Raw genomic sequence first — 15,025 nt, 5'->3', positions numbered from 1 at the left:
ACCCTCCTGCCCCGGGTCGACTGCGGCCCAGAGCTCTGCATGTGCACACCTTTCGGGGCACGTCCACGCGGGCCTGGGCCTGCCGCTGCCGAGGAGCTCATGCGCCGGCCGTCACCGTCTTTGCAGATGACGTGCTCCAGCTGAGGGACGGCTGCTGCCGATAGGACAGGGCTGGTGTCCCTGCGGGCGTCCTGGTCCCCACCTCAGGACACGCTCACCGAGGGTCAGGCCACGGGGGCCGCGGACACCCACGTGCTCCATGTGCGTGGGGAGGGTGCGCAGCAGGTGGGTGGCCGTCTCCAGACCCCGGGCGGGGAGGCACCTTTTGTCCTGTCTGTGCAACTCTTCCACAAGCTGGAAATTATTTCAGATAAGAAACCAAACCCCAAATCAAGCGAGGAAGGGAAGGGCGCACGCGGTGTGGAAAGGTGGGGTGTTGCTCCCACTCTGTTCGCTGCCGGCCCCACAGCTTGATGTGGGGGCCGGGGTGTCTCCCTGGTGATCCCTCCCCGGCTGACCCCGCTGCCTGGCCTTCCAGCCGCAAGTCACCCCCGAAGCTCCAACCCCAAAGTGACCGTGTCTGGAGACGGTGGCCCCGACCCCTGGTCCCGTAGGACCCGTGCCCCGTGGGAAGGCGTGAGCCTACAGCGGCGTCTCTGCTATGGGGACACAGCGCGGGTGGCCGTGTGCGCGGGGACCACCAGCCCTGCAGACCCTCTGGCCTCGGGCTCCCTGCTCCAGACCCTGAGAAGCGCACCCCTGCTCCAGCATCATCGTCTGCGGTGCCAGCAGAGTAGGACAGGGGCTGGGGGCCCAGGTGCCGTCTGCATCCCTGTCCCTTCTCACGGTGCCAGGACTGTCGCCATGTGGACACAAATTGCCGGCGGGGGTTGTGGCCTCAACCCTCCCCCGGAGCATCTGCAACGTGGGCATTTGTCCCAATCAGCAGGCGTCCCCACCCCCAGGGCTCTGCTTGGGGTAGGGATCCTGCTTGGGTAGGGGGCCCTACTCAGGGGTGGGGGTCCTGCTCGGGTGGGGATCCTGCTCAGGGGTGGGGGTCCTGCTCGGGTGGGGATCCTGCTCAGGGGTGGGAGTCCTGCTTGGGTGGGGGGCCCTGCTCAGGGGTGGGGGTCCTGCTCAGGTGGGGATCCTGCTCAAGAGTGGGGCTCCTGCTCGGGGTGGGGGCCCTGCTCAGGGTGGGGGCCCTGCTCAGGGTGGGGGGCCCTGCTTGGGGTCGGGATCCTGCTCAGGGTGGCGATCCTGCTCAGGGTGGGACTCCTGCTCGGGGTCGGGGGCCCTGAGCAGGGAGGCTGGGGAGGGACACGAGGTGTCCGTGTGCCTGTGAGGCTGCTGCTGGGGAAACCACCGGGTAGCGTGTGGCCAGCAGGTGCCCAGGAAGGGGCTGGGTGTGCAGAGTGGAAGTGAGCAGACGTGGGAGCCACAGCCCTGGGCCAGTCCAGGGCGCCCGGAGCCAAGCCTGGCTATAGGGGGGTGTCCTGCTCCACGGATTCCAGGGTGCCGGGGATATGGAGGGGACCTGGAACCCAAGCCGGGTCTTCATCCCTCCGAGCCACCCAGCGCCTCCGTGCAGGGCCCTGCACACTCTGGCATTTCCTCTCATCCCGAATCCCCCTTTCTCTGCTCTGCCTCAGTCCTCCCCCCACCCGGGGTGGCCCGTCCATCCTGCAGGAGGAGAAGCAGTGAGGGCAGGACGGCAGGGGGCAGGGGGCAGGGGGAGAGTGGATAATGCGGGGCCGGGTCTTCCGTGTCTCCCCTCTGCCCAACCCCTGAGGGCCCAGCAGCCACCTGCTCCCCCCCTCGACACCCCACTCCCTGTGGGATGGCCTGGCGGATGCCGGGGAGCCGGGCATCCAGGAGGCAGCAGACCAGGGACTGAAGCCTCCTGCTCGGGGGCTCCCACCTGCAACGTGGGTGAGTCCCCGGCCCTGAGAGGCTTGCCGCTCAGTGAGGGGACCCAGCCCTTCACACTGGCTGGCATTTCAGGGTCTCAGCAGCTCGCACTACGCCCTCCAGAACCTTCTGGAGAACCCAGGAGGCTGGTGACGCCCCCCAAGCTGCTTAGCCATGGAGAGGCACAGCGGGACCACTTCCTTCCTAAACGGGCCCCCTCGGTGCCTGGTAATCGGGGCAGCCCGTCACCGTCAGGTGACGTCCTTGGGGACCGCAGGTCAGGACAGCAGGGACCGGACATGGCACGTGGAGACCACGTCGTCCTATCACGTCACCACCAATCACACCACATTGTTTATGGACAAATGGACCAGCGGACCCTCGGGGGCACCTTCCGGACCCCACGGCCTAGAACAAGCCAAGGGGTCTGAGCAGACCCATTTCCACCGGCAACGCAGCCTCGACTGAGCCCCCGAACAGCCGGGCCCGTTCCTTCGGGAGGGTGAGCAACGCAGCCCCTCGTGTGACGAATGGACTCATTAAGGAGACGGATGGCTCGGGCCCACGGCGTCCTCCCCCTTGGCGTGGGGCCCGGTGCCTTCGGGGCCCCCGGGGCTCGCGGGCGGATGGGCTGGGGCGCTCAGGTCCCTCAGGAGGAGGGCAGCCGGGTTCCGGGCCTGTCCCGGTGGCCGCTGCTCGTGGCCGGGGGGGCAGGCTTTGGCAGCCGTGGCGGGAGACGGATGTTGAGGGACAGGTGATGTGCCCGGGGTCGCCAACGAGCCAGCGTTTCCGGGGTCCGAGTCCAGACGGGCTGAACGACCCAAAGCCACGGCCGCTCTGGGCTCCAGGCCCGGCCTCGCAGCTTCCCTCCGCGTGCTCCCGGCTGGCCAGCCTGAGAGCGCCCAGCAGCCCGCCTGGAGGGAGCGCCCCGGGGAGGGACCTCCCCACCGCCAGCCTTGGATTCGGGGGCCTCGCCCAGCGGTCATCCACCCACCCGCCTGGCACACCTGCCCTGTGAGGATGTGCAGGGTATGGGTGAGGATGCGAAGCAAGAGAGCCTTCTAGAAGCTTCTGCAGGCCTCCCCCGAGCCCCATCCCACAGGAGGAGGGCGTCTGAGCTGTTGGCACGCTCCTCCAGCAGCTGGCCCTGAGCCTGTGCCTCCTCCTCCAGGAAGCTGCCCTCCCCAGGTTTGCCAGCCAAAGCTTTGGTTCGCAGGGTCCCGCGACGCCCCCGGGGCAGCCGCCCTACCGCCCGGAGCCGCAGCGATGTGGAGTTAAAGGCCCCAGCCCCGGGGTGGGGGTGAACCTCACTGCCTGGGATGGTGAGACCCCCAGGCCTCGCCCGAGCCACGAGGGTGCCAGCGACTGTGAGGGCACATGTGCCTTCCCACGGCCCTGCAGGGCCCACGTCCATGGGGTCAGGACCCCAGGAGTGGCCAGGCCACCCCCGCAGCCGTCATAAGGCCTCACACACTGATCTGGCAGCGGGAGAAGTGGGGCTGTGAACAGGGTCCTCTCTCACTGAGGCCTCTGGGAGCGCGTGGCCGGGTCCTCCTGCCCCCGCCGCCCCCTGTCCACGCAGCCCTGGCCTCGCGGGGTGTCAGCCGAAGATCAGACGCGGGCTGCAGCCTGAGGGCCGGGCGCTGCTCCTTCCGGGTGGCAGAGGCCGGTCTCCTTGCAGCCGCGGATGTGCCGTCGGCCCATGGAGTCCAAGAACGCGTTTGGGCCATTTTGTGCTTGTTTCTGCCTTTCCGGGCCCTGTGGCTTCCCGGCGCTGGGGGGAGCCTGGCACCCCTGCAACCAGGGCGGCCCCGGGTCATCTACTTGGCCTCCGTCCACGGGGTGTGCGGCCCGTGAGACCTGAGTGCACGGACCGGCCCGGGCATGGATGTTCGCATTGACCTGGGCGTGCCGGTCCCCCGCCTCTCTTGGGGGTGCAGCAGGCATGGGGGAGCATCGGTTGGGCAAGGGGGCGTGTGAAGCCGGGTGCGTGCTCCTGCTGCCTGTACCCGCCAGGCCCGAGGGCAACACCCTGTGTGCATGTCGGGGAGGCTAAGAGCCTGTGAGGTGCAGGAGCAGCGGGGTGAGGGTGCACATTGCCCGTGGGGCACCCCGCCTCCGCCCTGCTGTCGGCCAAGTGGGGAAGCAGATCCAGACCCAGCTCAAGAATGTGTTCCGTCCACGGAGGGGTCCCGAGGAATGTTCTGCAGAGCCAGGAGGGTGTCCGGGGGTGGGTGTCCGCACCAGGGAGGGGTGAGATCCAGGCTCCGGGAGGGACTCGGGGCGAGTCCTCAGGGCGAAGCGGAAGAGAGCCACACACGGCATCAGACGTCACTCGGCGGGCGCAGGCGTGGGTCGGCAGGGTCTCCACCACGCAGAGCCCCCGTGGGGCGTCCCCCTGGGCGCAGCGGGTCGGGGTGGCCCGAGCAGCCTCTCTGGCTCCTGGGCCCTGGGTGGGACAGGAGGAGGCCGTCCTGCTCCTTTCGCTCTGGGGCTCGTTGCTCAGGGCAAGAGGGGGCAGCTGTGACTGTAGCTGCCGCAGGCTCGGAAGCTGGGGGGTCGGTCACGGGGGTCCCCAGAGTCCGCTCGGGCCTCACAGAGGCTCAGGGCTGGGGGATGGCTCGGCCCGCAGGTCCCCTGCCCCCTGCTTCTCTGTGGCTCTGCCCTGGGAAGTCCCGGGGCTCACCTGGCGGGACGGACAGGTGCGCAGGCAGAGAAAACGCGGCTGAGCCTCTCTTTTTACTCGGAGCGTGTGTGGGGGGGCCGTCCCTGGGACACATGGGCCCCCGGGCATCCCGGGGATCCCATGGGCTGAGCCTCCCTCGAGCTGGGGCCGCCGATTGCCACTGGACGTCAGGTCCCCGCAGCTCCTCCCGTCACTCAGGGCATCTGCGGACGCTCCTCAGGTAGACGCCGGAGGGGACAGGGACCCCGCGTGGGGTGCTCACCCGCTGGGCGACACTGGTCAGCGTTGTCCGTGCTCCAGGGTCACTGGGGACATGAGATCCGGGGCTCGTGGATCACTTCTTCGAGGGTCCTCAACATGTTTGTCCAGCGTCTCCTGGCACGAGTGCCACTTCTGCAGGCTCTGGCGACCTCACCATCTTTTCCCTACAAGCACGGCCACCGCCGCTCCCTGGTCCGGGGCCGCCCTGCCTCTCGCCAACCGTCCACCCTGCACGTCACGTCGGGCTGCAGGGGCCTCGCCTCCCGAAGGTCCCGGATGGACGGGAAGTGATGCCACACGCCTTGCAAACGTGCCGGAGCTTTGCCCACATGCCCTAGGATTTCTGTAGGGCCCGAGAGGCTCACAGGGACGTTGCCGACCACTGGCCCCGTAGGGTTGGTTCCCAGGTCCTGACGCCCCCCCCGCTGCCACCGGCCGTGATTGTCCCGAGGACGGGGATGTTGGCACCGCCTGCCGCTCCCTGCCCGCCTGCTTCCCTTCATTAGCCTCTCGGACACTCTCTGCTATTCTGTGGCTATAATTTTCCTGAGAATCTGCATTTTTAGCTCATTTTCGGTTTATCCCTGTCTCCCTCTGACGTGACGGCGGCGCCCGCGGCGTCTGTCCACTCGTGTGCGTGCGCCAACCGAATCCCCGTTTCTGACTCACATCTCCTCCTTTCTAAGCGCGTTCAGTCTCCTGCGGGGTCCTCGTGGGGCAGCTCGTGTCCCAGCCTCGCTCCCGGGGTCGCCGCGTTCTCCACCGCCCGCCGCCCCTCCCCGCATCCCGAGCAGTGCGCCCGTCCCGTGGAGCTAGGTCCCCGGGGCAGCTGCAGGGCTGCTGCAGGGCTCGGCGGGCACTCTGGTGTCCCCAGGAGGCTCGCTGTGCGGGGTTTCCGCCACCCTCTGACCTTGGCCCCCACCGCCCCGTCAGGGCAGCTCAGTTCCCGAGTTTCAGGGGAGGCGTCGTGCGTCACCACCAGCTCCCCAGCACCCGGGGCCCCGCCGGCGCCCGCCCACCGCCCTTCCGCAGCTGGATCCTCCCAGGTGGCATCTGTGCTTCTGGGACTCGGCGTCCTCGGGGGTCTTTGGCCCCCACGGGTGCCTGGCACCCCTTCGTCCTCCCACGTGCCCCCTGCCTGCATGGACCCCGTAAATGTGAGCCCTGGTGCCCTCCGGGGTCCTCACGCCCGCACTGGCATCCCTGCTCCGACCCACCCAGCCTACACAGGGCGGGGGTCCCGTGGTCCTTCTGCACCTGTACCTCTGGGTACGGGGCTGGCCCTGCCCTTCCTTCTCCGTCCCAGAGGGCCGTGCAGTCCCGACCTGTCCACCCACGTCCCTGAGATGAGCACAGGCGCCCGACTCGGTGGCTTCGCTCAGGGTCGTCCGTGGGAGTCCGCGTGGGGCCGTCCTGCTTGCAGCCCACTGCCCGTTGGCCCCCGTGAGCACCGTGGAGACGGACAAGCGGCACCAGGGTCTGCGCCCTCCAACCCCGGACACTTGGCTTGTGTGGCTGTCTGTCCTGCCCCCATGTCTCCAGGGCTCTGGGGGCGGAGAATTTCCAGATTATTCAGTTTTTTCATGTTCATGGAACTGGGAGCCCTTGATGTCACGTCGGGTTTGCTGGCTTCCGTGCATTCTGCTGAAGGCGCGGCCCTGAGCTGTGGCCTGAGCTGTGGGCTGTCCCCACGGGGCCGCGGTGCTGCTGTCACTCCGCTGTGGGACTTTGCTGTGTGGCCTCCCCCGTGTGGTCGTGGCCCGTGTCCCCAGGGGCACCACAGGGGAGGCAGGACGTGCTCCCTGGATGGTGGAGCCCCGGCGGGTGGAGGAAGCCCCGTAATCCCCGCCATCCTACGACGGCGTCTGGAAGCGCCGCAGTTCCGGCTCCGGGCGGGCGCGTTTGCGCCTTCCTGGCCCAGAGCATGCTGCCTGCTCTCAGTCCTCAGCTAAGCGTCCACGCCCGTGTCAGTCGTGCAGCACGTGGACTTAATCAGGGGGCGTCCGTGAGGGTCGTGCTGCCCACGGCCCTGCCTGCATGCACCTGTCCTAGTTTGAGGGAAGACCACCCTTCAGAGTGGAGACGGAGCGCGGCCCCAGGTCGGGGGGCAGGTTGGGGGGCTCAGCACAGGGTCTGGCTGCGCCGTGGGAGGCGGCCTGCGTGGGGCCTGGGCGCGAGCCCGCGTGGGAGGGTCTCGGGGGCCCCCAGGGAGCCCTGGCCCCGCAGGCTCTGCTGGCCTTTGCCTTTCTCTCGGGCGGCCCGCGCACCTGCCCTGACCGCCCTCAGGAGAGAGCACGGGGCAGCTGCGGATCGTGCCAGAGATGCGGGTCCCCTCTCCTAGCTGGGGGGCGTCAGACTGGCCATGGGGACCCCAGCCCCCCCGCACCTGCGTTGACGGCCCCGCAGGCCCTGAGCTCCAGGCGGCTTCTCCCGCCGTCAGATGGGGGCCGTGGCTGTCGAGGCCACGTCCGGCCTCACCCCCAGGACGCCCCAATCCTCACTCCAACCAATAATCTCATGTTGATGGACAAAATTAATCTCCGAATTCTAATGAGACTGTGTGCCCGCGAGACAGACAGCTCATCCGAAGATTAAATGAGAAAAATTGCCACTTTTGCTGGTTCCTTTAGAAACTCATTTGCATCCTGTCAGCTTCCATTAGGAAGGGGCCTCAGACACTGAGGGATGTGGGGGTGGGGCTCTGGCCTGGGGGGGTTGGGGGGCGGGGAGGGGGGAGGAGGAGGGGAGAGGGGAGCGGCCCTGCTGCCTGCCTCTGCAGCCGCCTGCCCCCGCCCCAGGGCCCCGGTCAGAGGGGTGTGGGCTGCTGTCCCCCACCTGTCCCCACCCCAGGTTCCTGGTCAGTGGGGTGCGGGCTGCTGTCCCCTGCTTGTCCCTACCCTAGGGCCCTGGTCAGCGGGTTGTGTGCTGCTGTCCCCTGGCTGTCCCTATTGCTGAGCCCTGGTCAGCGGGTTGTGTGCTGCTGTCCCCTGCCTGTCCCCACACTAGGTCCCTGGTCAGGGCGGTGCAGGCTGCTGTCCTCTGCCTGTCCCCACCCCAGGTCCCCAGTCAATGGGGTGCAGGCTGCTGTCTCCTGCCTGTCACCACCCCAGGGCCCCGGCCAGTGAGGTACAAGCTGCTATCCCCTGCCTGTCCCCACCCCAGGGCCCCGGTCAGCGGGGTGCAGGCTGCTGTCACCTGCCTGTCCCCCCCGGAGGCCAGAGAGCAGAGTGTCCTCCATTTCGGGGTCTTCCTGGCGCTCTGCGGGAATCCGGGCAGGAGGAGCAGAGGCCCAGGCGTGGAGCGTCCCCCTCACACCTTCCACGGTTGGGGGACAAGTGTCTGCAAACTCCATGGCGTGGGCCAACGGCAGTGGATCATTTCCCACAGCCTGGGCTGACCGCACTGTCCCCCGCCGGCCCTGACCTCCCGGACTCAGCCCACCTGCAACGAGGTGATCCTGGCGCCTCGGCGGGGAGTGGGGATGGTTCTCCTGTGGCCTTGATCATCTGCTGGCCTGAGGGGGCTGCCCCCGGACCCCAGGCCTCCCCTGGTCCTCGTGGCCTTGGGCTGACTGGCCCCTTGCCCACAGGGGTCAGCAGCCAGCCCAGAGGCTGCGCGGGAGGAGTAGGTCCTGCCCTTGAGCAGAGGGCAGCCCGGGGAGGGGAGGGGAGGGGAGGGGAAGGGAGGGCAGAAAGGGGGCGACCACCCGTGCCGGTCATTGCCCAGGCGCATCCACGTCGAGTGCATGGCCCTCAAATCCCTGTTCTGGGGACCTCCCCCCGGAACCTCTCATCAGAGTCGCACCGGCGGGTCATTAAGTCAGTCACCAAAGCTAACAGCTGACACTGGCACTAATTGTAATTAAAAATTAGCATAGAAATGTGCTTTTAGGAGATTAAAATTATTGGTGGGTCCCGACCCGTACGCGTCACCCGGAGTGATGGACGGCAACTAAGCCCCACATTAAATAAAGTACATCTAATGGGCTTTTGAGAGAGAAAAGATGCAAATGCATCGATTTTCCTTTCTCCTTGATTTACAAATACGTCTTCCGCATAGATAAACACCGCCCAGCGCCGCGGGCGCCCCCGGAGCTTCTTCATCGATTCCCACGCGGGTCGCTGACCCCCAGTAGCGGCTCTGTGCACCCGCACTTCCCATGCTCTGTAAATCGCATTACGAGTATTAGAGATATTATCTCCGCGCCGCATCCTATCAGTTACTGATTAGTTGAGTGGGCGGGACGCGTGTCAGAGGGGAGTGCGGCTTTCATGGAGCTGTGGGGGCTTGGCGTCCTGTTCCCCCGGCGTTCCTGCGGCCGGACTTCGGGGGGCTGTCGCTGTCGGGGGAGTGATGTGGGGATGAGTGTGTCACGTGGGGCCCGAGGCAGCCTCGGGGTGCGGGGTTTCTCACCAGGCCCCCCTGGGGTCCCCGGGCCTCCCCGTCTCCGGGATGCAGGGGTGAGCCGCCCATGGATGCAGGCAGCGCCCAGCTGGGGTTGGTTGGCACAGTTCACGGTCGCAGGCCCAGGGAGTGGGGAGGAGCCCAGACGCTCCCAGTGGCATCTGCCACTCACAGGACAGGCAGGAAGGGAAGCGGCTGGGCCAGCCGGGCCAAGGGCAAGCAGGGAGCAGAAGGAGGTGAAGTGCTGGAAGGAAGGGTGGGGCAGGGGGGCCAGGCCCTAGTAGTGTGGTCCTAGAGGGCCTCTTCGGGGAGGTGAGACCCAGGGAAGTGCCAGAGGAGATGCAAGGGCAGGTCAGGCTGGGCAGAGGAAGTGGGGACAAGGGCATAGGGGGCAGGTCCAAGGCTGTCTCCAGAGGGAGGGTCACAGGCCAGGGGGCCGGAGGGGGAACGGGCTCAGGCTGGCGGCGTGGGCCTCGGGGTGAGGACGTGGGGCTTCCCTTTTGGGGAGATGCAGGTGCCGCGGGCTGCCCAGCAGGGTTGGCACAACCCCCGCTCTGTGCATGGGGGCGGACGTGGGGCGCACCCACGGGCAGGGCGGGCGAGGGGACTGTCGGAGTGAATTGTTTAACGTGGAGCGGAAACCTGCCCTCCGAGGGTCTCTAAGAACATGAGAGCACAGAGGAGTCGAAGGTAGGTGTGTCTCCCTTAACATCGTCTTTGCTTTTCCCAGAACTGCCCCAGGAGTCTGCTCCTCACGCTGGAGGCCCCGTGCGCTCCCCCATGGGCCCCTCCCAGCCGGCCTCACACCTGCCGCCATCCCCTGTCCTTAGCCCATCTGTCCCTGTCACCCACACATCCTCAGCCCCCCGGCCCTCCCTACATCCTCAAGTCTGGGGCTCCCGGCAGATGGCCTGGCCCTGCCCCTGCCCTGCCTGAGGCCGCGCCCCGGCACCGCCAGCAACTCTGCCCCCACCATGGGGAGCACCGCCCTGCAGAGAGCTGGGGACACAGCCAGGCAGCCCGTCACTGGGAGCATGCTGTCACAGGGGTGCTGGCGAGGGCGAGGGGTGAGGATGGGGTCTCCGGCCCTCGGGGGCAGGTGATGGGTGCGGAGTCCTGGCAGGAGAGCCATATCAGCTGAGAGAACCAGGGTGCGGGCACTGCCTGGGGGCCGTGGTGTCGGCTCAGGTGGATGTCCCCACGGGACTCAGTGCCCCTCTGCATGAGTCAAGGTGTGGGTCCCCTGGGCCCCAGAGACACTGGGAGTCACGGAGGGAGAACAAAGGGCAGGGCGGGGTGTAGCCGGGCCTGCAGGGTGACACCAGGACCTGGGGCACCCCTCCTCCTACCCCGCAGGGCCTGCACTGCCCACTCTCCCTCAGGCAGGAGCCTCAGGGCGACTAGACCCTGGGACCCAGGCCGGGGTGGAGGTGGGTTCTCAGCGCGGAGTGTGAGGGCACGGAGGATGCATGTGGGATGCATGCGGGATGCACGCGGGACACACACGGGACGCACACGGGAGGCCAGAGGTGGGGGCTGGTTCTGATAACAGGTGGAGGCAGGGCTGCCCCAAGAGGCCACATCCCCACTCAGGAAGTGCTACGTTCAGAGCATGGCTGGGACCAGACCTCGGCGGGGTGGGGGTAAGACCCTCCACGTGCTCACCTATGCCTGTTGTCAGCTGGGTCCCCTGGTATCAGCGCCCTGGTGGTGCGAGGGGCACTGGTCCCATTTATGTCCCAGCCTGGAAGTCAGAGGCCCCGCGGGCCAACAGCAGGGCAGGTGGACATCACGGGCAGCCCTGCCCGCAGGCGGCGTGAACACGGGCACAGTGTGTGCCCTCTGGCATGTGGCTCAACGTGCAATTTCAACAAAATGACATCCGTTTGGTGAAAAACTTCCCTTCATTCTCCTCTCATTGACGCAGACCCCTTCTGGGGTCCATAAATTAGGAGAAAATCGAAGAATAAAACCTGTGCAGGACGGTGCCCTCGTCATCTTCGGGGTGCCACCTACATGTGGGCAGAAGCCACGTTCACTGTATTAGGAGACAGACACACAGCTTTTTCCAAGTATCGGTCAAAATGCATAATGTGGTCACGTGCTCTTCATCTAGGCTGGTGGTGACCGTAACAGTAACGCGACCTATGGGACACGTTAGTGCCAAAGCCCTGTGGCGCCTGTCAGAAGGGGCAGCAGTTACACAAGTCTGTCCATATTCCCACAGGGGTCCGGTGGGGCTCTGGGCACCCTGCAGGCTTAACCCCTATTGTATCAGAGCTATAACGTGGGGGCGGCCTAGCCCGCTGGCGACAGGGGGTGAACATCAGTGCTTCCTCTTCGACTTCTGCGGAAAAATGAGGATGTGCCAATTTCTTCCAAGTCTGCATGACTCCCAGTATCCGCGGCTGTGTGTTTAGGTTCTGTTGCGCAAATGTTAAGTAACGATGTGAACACTATTGTGTGATCTGAACTGCAACAAAAAAAAACACGTCTTTGCAACTATTTTACAGTTAGGATGAGACGCTCGGTGTCACTGTGTTTAAGTGTTCTCATGCGAAGAAAAATACATAAAAGGCACATAATATGTCAAATAAGATGTGCATCTGAATTAAATTTCATCAAATGAGCACCAACCCAACAAATAACAAGTCACGCAGGACGAGCCTTGCTGAAACCCTTCCCATGCTTGCTGGCCACTGCTGAGGCCGCCCCCTGTCCTGACAGTGACCAGAAAGACTTTATGTGGTTGTGCACACGATGGACCACGGGAGACCAGCCCCGGGCTCCATTAAGTGGTTCTCAGCCTTTCATACCTGAGGCAAATCCCACTTGGTTATGATGCATGATTTTTTCCGAATATTGATGGATTTTTTTTTTTTTTATTTCACGGAGGATTTTTTGCTTTTGTGTTCCTGAGATACTGGTCTGTAGTTTTCTTTTAACATCTTTGTTTCGTTTGGATATTAGAGCAATTCTGGATTTATAGGATGAATTAGGCAGTATTTCCTTCTGCTTCTACCTTCTGAAAGAGATTTGATAACTGGTATGATATCTTACTTTAATGTTTGGTAGAACTCATCATGACCTGCTTTCTGTTTTTGGAAAGTCATTAATTTAGTAATTCTTTTTTTTAAAAGATTTTATTTTATTCATTCATGAGAGACAGAGAGAGAGAGAGAGAGAGAGAGAGGCAGAGACACAAGCAGAGGGAGAAGCAGGGTCCATGCAAGGAGCCTGACATGGGACTCGATCCCCTGTCTCCAGGATCATGCCCTGGGCCGAAGGCAGCACTAAACTGCTGGGCCACCCCTGCTGCCCTGGAAAGTCACTAACTGTTGAATCAATTCCTTTAATAGATACAGGCTTATTTAGATTATTTCTTCTTTTTTTTTTTAGATTGTTTATTCTTATATGAGTTTTGGCAGATTATGTGTTTCAAGAAATTGGTCTGTTTCATCTAGGTTATCAGATTTATGAGCATTAAGTTGTTCATAATATTCCTTTGCTATTCTTTTAATGTCCATGGATCTGTAGTGATGTCTCCTCTTTTGTTTCTGTTATTAAGTAGCTCATTTCTCTTGTTTTTTTGTAGTTAGCGTGGCTAGAGGCTTATCAATTTTATTGATCTTTTCAAAGAGCCACATTTGGTTTTGTTGGTTTTCTCTATTCGTTTCCTGTTTTCAATCTTATTAATTTCTGCCCCAATATTTATTATTCCTATTCTTCTACTTTCTTTGGATTCAATTTTCTCATCTTTTTCTATATTCCTAAGGTGAAAGCTTAGATTATTGATTTTAGATCTTTCTTTTCTTTTATTTAAATTCAGTTTGCCAACATATAGTGTAACACCCAATGCTCATCACATCATGTGCCCTCCTTAATACCCATTACCCAGTCTTCTTTTTAATACATTCATTGCTACAAATTTCTCTCTAAGCACTGCTTTCACTACACCCCTCAAATTTTGAGAAGTTGTGTTTTTATTTTATTTAGTTAAAAATATTTTAAAATTTCTCTTGAGATTTCTTCTTTGAGCCATATGTTGCTTAGAAATATGTTGTTTAATCTTCAAGTATTTTGAGATTTTCCAGCTACCTTTCTGTTATTAATTTCTAGATTTATTTCATTTTGATCTAAGAGGAAATATTTCATGATTCCTATTCTTTTAAATTAAATTTGCTAAAGTGTGTTTTATGGCCCAGAATGTGTCTATCTTGGTGAATATTCTATGTGAACTTAAGAAAAATGTAGTTGTTGGATGAAGTACCCTGCAAAGGTCAATTATACCCAGTTGATTGGTGGCATTGTTGAGTTCAACTATGTCCTGATTTTCCACCTGATGGATCCATCCATTACTGGTATAGGGTGTTAAAGTCTCCAACTATGATAGTAAATTTGTCCAGGCAGTTCTATCAGTTTTTGCCTCATATATTTTGATACCCTGTTGTTGGGCACATACACATTAAGGATTCTAATGTCTTATTGGAATAGTAACATCTTTATTATTTTTCAATGTCCTTGTCGTAAAGTCCACTCTGTCTGAATTAATACAACCACCCCGCTTTTCTTTGTTTAGTGTTAGCATGGCATATCTTTCTCCATCTCTTTACTTTTACTCTCTATATGTCATTTTATTTTATATTTTATTTTATTTTATTTTATTTTATTTTATTTTATTATTTTGTAGGTTCCATGCCCAGGGTGGGGCCCAATGTGGGGCTTGAACTCATGACCCTGAGATCAAGACCTGAGCTAAAATCAAGAGTCAGACACTTAACTGACTGAGCCACCAGGTGCCCCATATGGGTCTTTTTATTAAAAGTGGGTTTCTTGAAACTTTTAACTGTAGAGAGCAAACTGATGGTTCTCAGAGGGGAGGTGATAGAGGGATGGGTGAGACAGGAGTGCACTTGCCATGAGCAGTAGGTGAGGTACAGAAGCGCTGAATCACTATATTGTACACCTGAAACTAATATAACCTGGTATGTTAATTAACAGGAATGAAAATAAAAACTTAATTTAAAAAATTAGTTTCTTGTAGACAACATATAGTTGAATCCTATTTTTGACCCACTCTGTAGACTCTGTCTTTGACTTGGTATATTTAGATAATTGATTTTTTTTTAAGATTTTATTTATTTATTCACAAGAGACACAGAGAATTCCATGCAGGAAGCCCGATGCAGAACTCAATCCTGGGACTCGGGGATCACACCCTGAGCCGAAGGCAAACAGATGCTCAACCGCTGAGCCACCCAGGCGTCCCGAGATCACTGATGTTTAAAGTGATCATTGGTGTAGTTGGATTAAGGTCTACCACAGTCATTACTCTTTGCTAATTGTTGCCCTGGTTCTCTGTTCCTATTTTTGTTTTCCACTCTTTTTCTGCCTTTTGTGGTTTTAACTGAACATTTTATATGCTTTAACTTTCTTGCCTTTCTTAGAATATCAGTTCTATTTGGCCTTTGGATTTCCGCCATCCTGAGAGATGTGTAGTGCCATCTCATAGTTTTAACTTCTGTTTCCCTAATGGCTAAGGAAACCAAGATCTCTTCAGGTGCTGATTCTCCATCTCGACATCATCTTTGTTAAAATGTCTTTTACTCATTTTCTAAATGCATGGCTTTATCAGTTTTTACTGTTGAGTTTTGAGAGTTCTTTATATAGTCTAGCTACTAATTCTAAGTCATATATGTAGTTTGCAAATATGTTCTCTCAGTGTGTAGCTTGATTTTTAATCCTCTTCACCTTCGTAGAACC

Source organism: Canis aureus, chromosome 11 (assembly GCF_053574225.1).
Source record: "Canis aureus isolate CA01 chromosome 11, VMU_Caureus_v.1.0, whole genome shotgun sequence".
Taxonomy (NCBI): Eukaryota; Metazoa; Chordata; class Mammalia; order Carnivora; family Canidae; genus Canis; species Canis aureus.
The sequence above is the reverse complement of the archived record's forward strand: the minus strand, read 5'-3'. Positions refer to the sequence as shown.